The sequence below is a fragment of the Cervus canadensis genome, chromosome 31 (genome assembly GCF_019320065.1).
Source record: "Cervus canadensis isolate Bull #8, Minnesota chromosome 31, ASM1932006v1, whole genome shotgun sequence".
NCBI lineage: Eukaryota > Metazoa > Chordata > Mammalia > Artiodactyla > Cervidae > Cervus > Cervus canadensis.
Genome location: NC_057416.1, coordinates 33,534,581 through 33,547,201, shown reverse-complemented (window position 1 = coordinate 33,547,201; position 12,621 = coordinate 33,534,581). Strand labels below are relative to the sequence as shown.

The following is a 12,621-nucleotide window of genomic DNA, read 5'->3' as shown; positions in this document are numbered from 1 at the left end:
TGTGAGATTTCATAGAAGCTGCGAAGTGGAGACTTGTAAGTCATAGAATGAGGATCAGTCCTATGGATTCCTAAGGAAGCCAGAAACCAGTCTGTGGGACCTAGTGGAGTATTTGATTGTCAGCGGCCACTCAAGCAGTTTTGGATGACCTACACAGTTTTGATTAGCTGCTGCTGGCATTGTAGACATAGAAATGCATTTTCTCAGAAACATAATTCTGCAAAAGGTGTTCTACTGCATCTCAGATATTTTATGGGTTAGATACTCTTTTAGGGACTGACCCGGGGATCATCCATCTTAATAACTGTAATAACAGAATTTGGAAATCACTTTTGAGAATGCAATCTGGATTTAAATTGGGTTCGGTTTGTGGAGCCTACAATCCTTATCATTCTGGTTGGGCTATGAGCCTCTAAGAGGATGAACCTAGAGCATGTCTAGATCGAATAAGTGGGATAGAAGATCATGCTGAGTGAGCTGAGAGGAGGAACGGGTCACTTCTAACTGTGTTGGTTGGGGAAGACTTCACTAAAGAGAGGGACTTGTGTTGCAACTAGAAATGTGGGTGGCATTTTAGCAGGTGAGAAGACATTCCCTGTGAGCAGAATCATGTATGTTCTGGTAAAAGAGAGGAAAACATAAGAGGTAACTGAAAAATAAACACATTATCATGGAGGAATCTGGTGATTTGGCATAGATTTAAGATTGGAGGTCCATTAGGACATCTGTGGAGCCTGATGAGAGACTGAATTTTCCAAGATACATGATTAAAAACAAGAAATAAGAGCAAAGAGCAAAACCACTTTATTTTTGTGTCAGCCTTGTAGCTAAAGAGACACAACACTGAGCTTAATATTTCGGTGTGTTGGATAACCACGTCGCAGATGCTTTTGAATTGTTGGTCCTATTGCTGTCTGTTGGGGAATTACTTGTGTTCTCAGTCTCTGCCTTGTTAAAAAATACAGGAGAAGTGTTTTTTAGCTGAAGGCCTCTCCACAACTCGCTGTTCCTGGCAGATAACAAGTCTGCTCAGTGACTCCTTCACGGCAGGCACTGAAGGAGAAAAAGAGGGCTTTATTTATGTTTTGTGCCAGATATTATGATTTGGAGAAGAACGAGTCCTAGAGCACATTCTTCTTGTCTGTTTTGAATTATCAGGGCTGCCTCTTTTATGTACAACCACATCTTAATGACTTGGGTGTCTGAATTCTGTAACATTTGAGTGGTTGGTCTTTTTATACAGAAGACAAAAAGAGCTGCTCTAGGACTTGATAACTAAGTGTGATTCTGACTCAGTAGCACACGAAATGGGATTTGCATTGAACACAGCGTCCTTGAAACCAACCTTTCCACTCACCTCAGGTGACATCTTGATATATATGCTTTCAGGCATTAAATATTGCAAAAGCTTGGGGAATAAAGCAATGATGATAACCTAGCAAGTTCTAAAACACACACACACACACACACTGTCTGCTATTTCTGGAAATCTTTTAGTGCGTGATCCATCAATTAACGAAGGCAAAAATGCTAATCAGTAAATACAGGCATATCCATAATTTTTTAAAAAATGTTGTTAAGCGGCTGGAGGATGATATGGCAATGTCAAAGGCTTCCTCTCTTTCTTAGCACTTCTCAGATTTTAGACACTACATTTACCCATTTAATTTGGTTTTCCTGATTTCTCCCTACTCCTGTAGACTCTTAGCAACTTAAAAGCAGGAATCCATGTCTGTTTTGCCCACTGATGTGTTCAGAAACACCTAGAACAGTGACAGATACAGAGTAGGCACTCAATGATTGCTGGATGAATGAATAAATAGAGAAAGCAGGATTTAAATAAATCATCTAAAATTCTGCATTTTAAACACAGCAAACACTTTAATTTCTATAAGGATCCCGATTGAATATTTTTACAAGAAATTACTTATGATTTTTTCTTCTAACTTAAAAAAAATGACATATATTTTATATATGGTGAAATGCAGAGATACTATGTTATGTAGTTCACTGAGTTTTAACCATGCAAATGCCTGTGTAACCTACATTCCTATTAAGATCCATAACTTTTCCATCATGACATCATTGCCAAGTGCCCCTTCACAGTCAACCCTAACCTCCCAATCCAGATTCCCAGCAACTTTTCTTCTTCGGTTCACCATAGCTTAGTTTTGCTTTATCTAAAACTTTGTATAAATGACCACGGAAAGTATGCATGTTTCTGGATCTAGTTTCTGATATTGCTTTGAAATGGATCCACTGGTTGCATAGAAAGCAAAGTAGCTTCTTGCTCTTTATCACTGAGTGGATTTCTTCTAGACAGAAATCCTGCAATTGGCTTATGCATTCTTCTCTCTCTCTCTTTTTTTTTGGTGGGGGAGGGTGGTATGTTGAATAAAGCTTTCCTGAACATTATTTTTGTTGTTGTTGGCAGATGTTTTTTCTTCTCTTGTTAAATATCTCAGAGTATAATTATTGGGTCATAAGTTGGGTGCATTTTTAACTGTATAAAGAAACTGCCAAAATGTTTTCCAAGTAGCTGCATTATTTTGCACACCCTAAAGCAATGTGCATGAATTCCACATCCTCACCAACATTTGTCTTTCAAATAATAGTCATTCTAGTGGGTGTAGCAGAGCATGTCATTATGGATTTAATTTGTGTTTCCTTGTAGGCTAATGGTGTCAAACATTTTTAAATGTTGGTCATTTGTGTATCTACATTTGTGAATCGTCTGTTCATGTCTTTTGTCAATTAAAAAAAAATTGGTTGTCTGTCTTTTTATTACTGGAGTAGTAAGTGGAAGGTATCCATATATTATCAACACAAATACACCCATTATGAATATTTTGTCTTAGCCTATGTCTTGGCTCTTCATTTTCTTAAATAATGTCTGGTAAGCAGACATTACTGAATTAGGAAAGTCTAGGTGGTTCAGACGGTAAAGCGTCTGCCTGCAATCCAGGAGACCCGGGTTCGATCTCTGGGTTGGGAAGGTCCCCTGGAGAAGGAAATGGCAACACACTCCAGTACTCTTCCCTGGAAAATTCCGTGGACTGAGGAGCCTGGCGGGCTACAGTCCATGGGGTCGCAAAGAGCCGGGCACGACTGAGTATCTGAACAACGAAACAAGATGAGCTTGGTCATATCACTCAGCGACCTTTTTCCACCCGCAGGTCGCCTAGGGCACCTGGGCAGGGGACGTGGGCTTTGGGGCTTTTCCAAGAAGGAAAAGCACTCTGCATTAAAAAACTGAAGAGTTTGCAAAGGCGAACAGTGCAGCTATTGCTGTGTGACAGTTACCTCAAAACTTAGTGGCTTAAAAAACTGTAGACCTTTATTATCTCTGAAAGTTTCCAGGGGACAATTTGGGAGTGGCTTGACTGGGTGATCCTAACTTGAGATTTCTCATCCCTGTGTAGCTGAGATTTCAGCCTGGGCTGCGGTTCTGCTTTGAGAGGTGGGTCATTCCATTACAGAAAGCAGAGTAGTGCTTGCTGGTCCCTGGGGGTGAGGGGAACGAGTCGGCTACAGTGGGGCCGCAAGAGGGCATTTGTAGGGTCGTGGAACTTATCTGGATCTTGATACGGTGGCGTGGCTGTGTGTGTCTCTTTGTCAAAACTCATGTAACTGTATCCAAGGAGACAGTGACACGTCAGTTTCAAGAGTCAAATTAAAAAAGAAATAAAATGTGGCTCACTCATGTGATGCAGGAGACCTCGGTTTTTCTCTTCGTGGGCTCCTCCCAGGGATTTTGAAGATGTTCATGTTGTAGTCTCTGGCTTCCCATGGAGCCTCAAGTGGAGGCCATTCTTTTTAGGATGCTCCAAGGTCACGTGGTCTTGCTTCCATTACTTTTTATCGGCTGGAAGTCACTGGTGGTGGTGGTGGTTTAGTTGCTAAGTCGTGTCTGACTCTTGCAATCCCATGGACTATATAGCCCGCCAGGCTCCTCTGTCCGTGGGATTTCCCAGGCAAGAATACTGGAGTGGGTTGTCATTTCCTTCTCCAGGGGAATCTTCCAAACCTCAGGGGTCGAACTCATGTCTCCTGGGTCTGCTGCATTGGCAAGCAGTTCTTTTACCACCAAGCCACCAGGCAAGCCCTAGAAGTCAATACCAGTCACTGTTCAAGTTTTGGTAGGGAATTCACCTCTATCCCTGAAGGGAGGGTCATGAGAAAACATGTGGACACTGTTAAACCACCACAGTCATAATGCAGGCAAATGACTGACCCATGTGACAAATTGCACACTTGTAGACTTTGGAGTGAAAAACATTTCATCCACAGGTGGAATTAATATGTACAAAAGACACATCAAGTCATGGACTTTGTTTTAAACAAATCTAAAAGAGATTTCTGCCTGTTCTCATGAGAACCAGATCAACAGGAAATAGTTTCTCTGAGGTCCTCTGCCCAAGACTTGATGGATGTCATGGGTGGAATTGACAGAGACAGGGTAGGTTGCTTAAGCTTCTCCATGTGAGTTTTCAACAATCCTTTCTTCATCTGACAACCACTTTCCCTTAGGGTGTGGCCACTCCAATACTCTGGGGGATTCCAGAGATTTGGGGGCCTAATTATTAATAACTGGAGTTTCCAGCTTGTTTAGGGGCACCCGATCTCCCTGTGAGATGATAGAACCAGAACTTCTGATCAGTGACTCAAGGTCAAGATTTTAGAAACAGAAAGCTAGTTATTTGTCAGTTCTGTTTTTCCTTTTTGACTCCTTCTTTTACTTCTGCATTTCTTTCCCACTTCATTCCACTAACATTGAACGCCTACTAGGTACCAGGTATGAAGTCCTGGAAATACTGCAGTGAATGAAAAAATAAGGTTCCTATCTTGAGAAGAAGCAGGAAACAAAATATGTTTAGCTGATGACAAGCATGAATAGGAGGCAGGTAGTTTCCTTTCGATGGGAAGGTTAGTGACAGCCACTCAGAGAAGCTGCTATGTTGAACTGTGACCTATAAAGGAGGCGAAGGATCCCAACATGAAGCACCTGCTCCTTCAAGCAGAGGTGTTGGCAGGTGCAAAGGTCCTGTGGTAGGCAGAGGGCCTGAAGCTAACGACAGGAGAGGGGTAAAAAGTGAGACTGGATTTAGGTGAGGTCACACTGCGTAGATCCTAGTAGGTTGTTGGAAGAAGCTGTGATTTATTCTAAGTGCACACAGGTGTTTGCAGCTCATCTTACTTGTGAGTTCAAATATTCCATCTTTTCTCAGGGTCCCCTCTTACAGTGTTGGTGAGAATGTAAATTGTGCAACCGCTATGGAGAACAGTATGGAGGCTCCTTAACAAACTAAAAATAGAGATAATATAAGATGCAGCCATCCCAATTCTGGGCCTATACCCTGAGAAAACTGTAATTCAAGAAAAAAAACACGCACCCCAAATGTTTATTGCAGCATTATTTACAATAGCTAGGACAATGGAAGCAACCTAGATGTCTATCGAAGGATGAATGGATAAAGATGTGGTGTGTGTATATGTGTGTGTATGTGTGTGTGTGTGTGTGTGTGTGTGTGTGTGTGTGTGTATGTAGTGGAACATTACTCAGTGATAAAAAAGGGACGGAGTCGTGCCATTTGCAGAGATGTGGATGGATATAGAAATTGTCATACAAAATGAAGTAAGTCAGAAAGACAAGGACAAAATCATATATTAATGCATTAATGGATCTAGAAAAATGGTATAGGTGAACTTACTTGCAAAGAAGAAACGGATAGACATAGAGAACAAACGTGGACATCAAGTGGGGAAGGCATGGTGGGATGAACAGGGAGATGGTGACTGACGTGTGCACACCACTGATACTATGTATAAAACAGATAAGTAGTGAGAACCATAGTCCCACCTTTCTCTACTTTAGGGCTTGGTTCATTTCCACCATGGGTCACCGGCTCTTCCCTCTGTTGAAGAACAGGTCCTGCTCTTGTCATTCCTGGGAATGTACCCTTTAGCTGCTTCCTTTGTTCAAGGTCATGTTTCTCAAACCGCTAGCAGGTTTTTAGGGTAGCACTCCTTTCTGGTAAGAGGTCCATCTTTCGCTCGTGGCGTTTAGGGCTAAGAGAAAGCTCTGGAGTTCCTTTAGCGTGAAGGTCATGAACAACTGACCGAGGACTCTCTGATTTTAATTTCTCTCTAATTTGTGGCTGCACTGGGTCTTTGTTGCTGCACGTGGCCTTTCTCTAGTTGTGGCAAGTGGGGACTGCTCTAGTCACAGTATTTGGGCTTCCCATTTCAGTGGCTTCTCTTGTTACAGAGCACAGGCTTGGTTGCCCCGTGTCGTGTGGAAACCTCCCAGACCAGGGACTGAACCTGTGTCACCTGCATTGGCAGGCGGATTCTCAACCCATGGACCACCAGGGAAGTGCCCAAGTTCTCTTTAATCGTGTTTGTTGCGGGCCAGGGGTGGAAGTAGAACAGAACTTTCTTGACAGCCTCGAGGAGGAAACCAAGCTTGGGAAAAAACTTGTTGGCTTCTGCAGAAAAGCAGAGGTGTTAAAGGAGAGGCATTAGGTGCATCCAGGCATGTTTGGGCAGTTTATTCATAGGAAAATGGACTGAAGAGATGCCCACTGAAGTCTTCATTTCAGAGCAGAGGATTCCAGCCACTGATTAAGCCTTGTCTAAGTGGGCAAGTGATAGAGCCCTGTGAAGCGGGCAGTGGGCATGGAGAGGCGGGACTCCCAGACTGTGAGATCAAGTGAGTCTTGAAGGATACTGAAAGATGTGCAGGTCAGGCCGCCGAGTGGTACCACGCTGCAGGCGGAAGATGGAATTCACGCAGAGGCTCGGGAGCCAGGGACAGCAGCGCCCCCTGGAGGAGATGTGTGGGGGTGGTTGCAGCTCGCGTGCTGCGTGCTAAGTTGCTTCAGTGGTGACCCACTCTTTGCAACCCCAGGGACTGTAAGTGCCTCTGTCCGTGGGATTCTCCCAGGCAAGAATACTGGAGTGGGATCCTCCTCCAGGGGATCTTCCCGACCCAGGGATCAAACTTGCATCTCTTACATCTCCTGCATTGTAGGCAGGTCCTTTACCGCTAGCGCCACCTGGTAAGCCCAAATAAATTATGATGGGCGAAAAAAAAATTCAGAACAGTGGTTGTCTCAGGGCTGGTGAGGATCACCAAGTGAGAGGAGCTTAAGGCCACGTTTAGGGTTCACGGGAGAAGTGGCCAGAGAAAGTCAGATCATGGTGACAGTTGAATACTTCCACGGAACCCTGAAGGCTATTGGGAGTAACTCAGATCTTTATCATGAAAATGACATGTTTGTACTTGTGGTTTTGAAAGACACCTCTACAGACAGGAACAACACAGCTGGATTAGAAGGGAGCTGGTTGGGAGGCAGGGAATTTTTTATTGGGAAGTTTCTAGTTTAATCCAATGAGAAATTACATCAACTTGAACAAAAGGAAGGAGTGGCAGGGAGGCTATCAGTAAAGGCAAAAAATGAGAAAGGAATTGGATGTGAATTCAACAAATTTGGTGGCCAGCTGGTCCTCCAGAGCCGTGGACAGCTGTCCCTTCCATGTAGAGGCAAGTCTTGCCCACGACTGACTCTTTAACAGGCCAGGCTGGGTACCCAGATACCATCAGAAACTTCTGCTGAAGTGTGAACTGTGGGCTGGGCATTTGGTGTTACCTGCCATGATGCTTATGATCTCGGAGAGACAGCAGTAAGCAGTCCCGAGGAGAGATCTTAATTCCCTGTCCAGGATTTGAACCTGTGTAGCATGGATGAAAACCAGGAATCCTAGCTGCTAGATCACCAGGGACCAGAGGCTAGAAGCAAAGCAGCCCTGGCTGTTTTTCCCCGCTTGAAAGTGGAACTATTTCAAGGAGGCAAAGACTGTAAAAACAGGTACGAGTTTATTATTAGAGCCACAGCATAACAAATGGGAGAGCACTTCGAGAAACAGTTTATTTAAGACGGAAGCTAGGCAGAAATACACACCTGGAGGAGAGCGGGCGTCTGAGTGAGGAGCTCAGTAAAGAGGTGATTTATATCACTTAGAGTCCTTCTGGGTCTTTGGGTACCTTTGGCCAATTATTAATATCCTGTTTCATCTTTTCATTCCTGATGGGGCCTAGGACCCTCCGCAAGAGGCGTGTGCAACTTTTTGCCAAGAGGGATCCCACCACAGAGGCCTGCGGGTGCATGCCCACACTCATTATAGTGTGGCACCTCCTCCCCTTTTGACCCCCAAGAAGCCTTCTGTGCCTGTGCACACAGGGACTTTTTCCTTGACCTCAGGAGTGAGCCCCATATCTCTTCACTTCAGCAGACCTCCGCTTCTGCCTCTAGCTTTGTCCTTGGAGTGTCTGGCTGAGAACAAAATTTCAGCTTTACTCCACTTGACAAACACCAGCTGTCTAGTCCAGGTCCCCACCTGTCTCCTACCTCACTTTTAACCCAGTCGTGGACTTGGCAAGGTTTCTGGAGGGCAGAGTCCATACCTTATTATTCTTTGCATCACCAACAGTGTCCAAAACAATGTATCCTTGATGGAAGGTCCTGAGTGACGGCCAAGCGCTTGAATGGCCTCACACTTGTTTAAGCAACCCTAGTTTTCTCTGGTGCTCTCAGAATTATGGGTCTCAGATGGATGACTGAACATTTCCCACTGCTGAATTCTTGATTAAAAAAATTCCTATGTTAAGTGAGGTGTCTTTTTATTCCATTTAAGAAGTTAAAACTAAAGCCTTAGTTCATTCCTCTTAGAAATATTTTCAATCTTGGAGAGCTGTATGCATTTTATCTAGTTGAGAATCAGCAGAAAATAGGACCTTTAAGCAGATATGATAATTATAGAACATAATTCTAAATTGAATGGTAGGGGAAGAGGTGCCAGAAGAAAATGCTCAGCTTAGATTACACCTGGTTATTTTTGCATTATTATTTTTAATGTGTTTTGACACCTCAGCTGTTGCATCTAGACTTGCTCTGATCTTCAGAGCCCACATTTTGGGTTAGATAATTAAACTGCTTAAATGGCTCGTGTTCCTGTCATACTACTGGTGTGGGAAAATAGGGTGATATGGAAGAAATCATTTTCATTCAATCATTCATTCATTCATGCTTACTAAGTACCTATTACGTACCAGGCTCTGTGCCTGAAATTACATGGAATATTCAAATGTCTGTGACTCATCCTCTCACCTCAAAGAGTTTAAAGTCTTGAGAACAAGGGGAAGGGCAAAATAATATGTTTATTAAAATAAATGTAACACAAAATATGAAAACAGAAAACAGAGCTTAAAAGCCAACCCAGTACGATGTTTGGGGGAATTGAAAATAGAGGAATGAGGACTTCCAACCTGGAGTCAGCATCAGGACACGTGGAAACTGATGACCAGTTTCTTGAGCGCAGAGGACCAGCGTGACTAAAGGTGTGGAGGGGTGGCAGAAGTGTGAACACCATTCGCAGTCAAGTTCAGTGGAGTTAGATGTGTGAGTGAGATGAAGCTGAGAAGATAAATCAGAACCAAGTTATAAATAGCTTCCATGTCAGGCAAGGCTGAATTTTATTTGCTAGCCATGACATTTTTTTTTTTTTTTAAGTAGGAAGATGACTGGTCTCATCTGTGCTTTTGGGGGATTGCTGTGTGATGGATTGGAGTAAGGGGATTCAGGAGGCCAGGAAACTAAATAGAATCGATGCAGGGGCCATTGTGAAGGCTTGAGGGGCCTGAGGTCCAGCAGGGGGAGGGGAGAAATGGGTCCCCTGAAAGATAACTCATATTTCTCTTCGCATGGTTCAGCAGACTCTACCTTCCCCACCCCAGTCAAATGAAGAGGCATCAGAGCATTAGAATTCTGAAAGACACCTGGCAAGGCCTTGGGAACACTAACAGGAAAAATAGAAATTTAATGAGTAATATGAATAATAACTGAAATTTTTGTTCACCCTCAAATCCAGCAAGAAATGTAGTTGATGGACACTCATGGCAGTCTGTTTACATCCTATTGGGCCATTCTTTCTTCAACTGTGACAGGTTTTGGCCCATTATTGTTCTTCGCGTAGCTAATGGATAGGACCCTGTCTAAAGAAGCTGGGCTAACTCTTCATCATCACTGACTAGCTTCCAAAATAGATGAGCTTGGTTGTTCCAAAGGAATCATTCTGCCTCCCTTTATGCATTGTGGGCAAACTCATCAAAGAGAGCCGCTTGCATTTCTAATTTCAGAGTAGGGACAGTACGTTGGAAACGGCCTTAAATTTGACACATGGAACCAGCGTCCTTGGTTTTGAGATGTCGACCAAGAAAAGGGCAAAAACAACATCAAAACACACCCACCAAAAATCCAGGTCACCTAAGTGTTCAGATGCCTGTTTTGGCTTCTCTGAGGAAGCTGACAATGTCAGCGTGAAGCGCTCTCCTCCCTCGGTGCTCTAAGGCCCTGCCTCAGTATTGATCAAAGGTCTCCGTTGTTTCCTTTAAGCTGCAGGACTAGGCTAGGATTTAGAAAAAGCTCAGCACAATGTCCCTAAGCTTCTAGGAACATGTATCTGCCATGCTGACTCTTCCAATAGCTGTGGGCTTTGTTAGGCGGGCTTTGTCATTTGACAAAATAAAGGATGCTTTGTGCAAAAATGCAAAGACAGGAGAAACCTGTCTTTTAACAAATGGAAAACTATTTTCTTTGTTTCTAAAATGATAGCTTTAACTCCATGCAAAACATAATCATGTGTCGATTTTTTTCAAAGCTGCTACAGATAGACCTAATTTTCTGCAATAGATGGATTCTATCAAAGTGGATGGCGAAAACTGAGATTAAGGGATACAAAACAAATTGTCAGATTTATTCAAAGGAGAGCCTGCCCACTGATGTTTTTGTTCACTATCTTATTTTGACTAGCATTTAATGAGCACTTAGCATATAACAGGCATTGTGATAAATCCTGGCATATAAAGATGGCATTGTCCTGCAATATAAAAGAAGACATTCTCCCATCTTCAAGAAGTCCACAGCAGGGTGGTGGCAAGCGAAATACTGTGAAAAGCTTTTTCCCTGAAGATCTCTGCTGAATCCTATGTATATAAATGCACTGAGATTCGGGAAGGGAAGCACACACACACATAAACAGTCTATCCTACGCTTTTGATCTATTTTTCAAATAGATTCTGCTACTGGCAATTATCGTCACATGAGAACGTTTTCCCAAGAAAATGAGGTTTTTCTAGTGGAGGTCAATGCAAGGGAAGAAACAGTAGGAATTCTGGTAAACTGTGTCTGGAATTTTTGAAGGGCTACATGCCCAAGGTGGAAACTGCTATATGAAATTGGAGAAATCCAGTCCTACTGAGGCTTTGCTATAATAGAGTCATCTGAAAGAGAAATCTCTTTATTTATTCATCCACTAGTCATTTAACAAATACTTCATAGGTGAAGTGTATTATATGTTACATATTATCATGCTCGATGTTGGAATGCAATAATGAACAAGACATGGTCCTTGACTTCGGGAAATTTCCAAGCTTAATAGGAAAAGTAAGCATTTTAATATTACTTAAAATATGTGCTTAAAATCCCCAAATGATTTATATATATTTATTGTAACAAACAGGACAGTTTCCCCTAAAATCTGGGGAAAAACATTTTTAACTTAAAAGTACACAATAATAAAACTGAAGGTATCTTTATAAGTGTGGAGGTTGGTGGTGTGCTGCTGATAGAAACGTCATTTAATTTTTTTTTTTTTTTGGAAGGTATATATGATGCCTCCATTAGCTAAGTGTGTTCTTAGACCTGGGTAATGAAGAAAAATATGCAATAACTTGAATTTGGAGTCTATTTTTGCAAAGTATGACAAATAATGATACACTTACTGAAATAGCTAATGGATCAGTGAAGCGGCAGCCTTGCTTTTCACAGATACCAGCTGGCAAAATGTTAAATGATTTAAAATGAGTTATCAGGCACTCCTGTTTTGTAAATTTTTTTGTGTGTAAATTTTGTAAAGGTCTTGATTTCTTACATGGTTGCATGTGAAAGAAGGGCATCCATTGCTCACTATGAACTCTCTCTTTGGAGAGGGTTGTGATTTCCCAAAGTCCTGGCTAGTGCTCAAGGTTCAGGGTAGTGGACTCAGGGTCAGAAAATCTGGAGTTGAGTCTTGTCTCTGTTACTAAGGAGCTGGGAAATCGTGATAAGTCGCTTCACCTCTCTGGACTTCAGCTTCCTCTCTTATACAGTGAAGGTGTTGGGGTGGGTCATCCACAGTGTCTGCTTTAGTATCGTCTTCCATCTAGGTTCCATCCCGTCAGTCTAAACTGCAGAGGAACACTCTACTGTAAGTCCATGTGTTTCAGGCATGGTCAACTGCATCTCTGGAATGGGATCTGGTACATCAGATTGTCCAAACCCAGCTTTAATGATGAACTGACTCCACCTCGGGCTCATGAAGAAGAGCTTTATTTTGTCCCTTCCCTATTCTTTTTGACCACTCATGGGCTTCTGCACTCCAGGGGCTAGGTACGGACTTGATTCAGGAGTGTAGTCTTTGCAAATAGCTTTTTAAATCACTATTTGACTTCAGTCTGGACAAGCTATATCTCTACTGGAAGCTCTAACCAAACCCACACAAGTAGAACTCTGGAGGCACCTC

At 42.7% G+C, this 12,621-nt stretch overlaps 1 protein-coding gene across 3 annotated transcripts in view; it reads left to right on the top strand.

The window, feature by feature from the left end:
• ZMAT4 (zinc finger matrin-type 4) overlaps positions 1–12,621 on the top strand; it is a 369,144-nt gene that overhangs the window by 238,463 nt on the left and 118,060 nt on the right. The window lies entirely within an intron of this gene.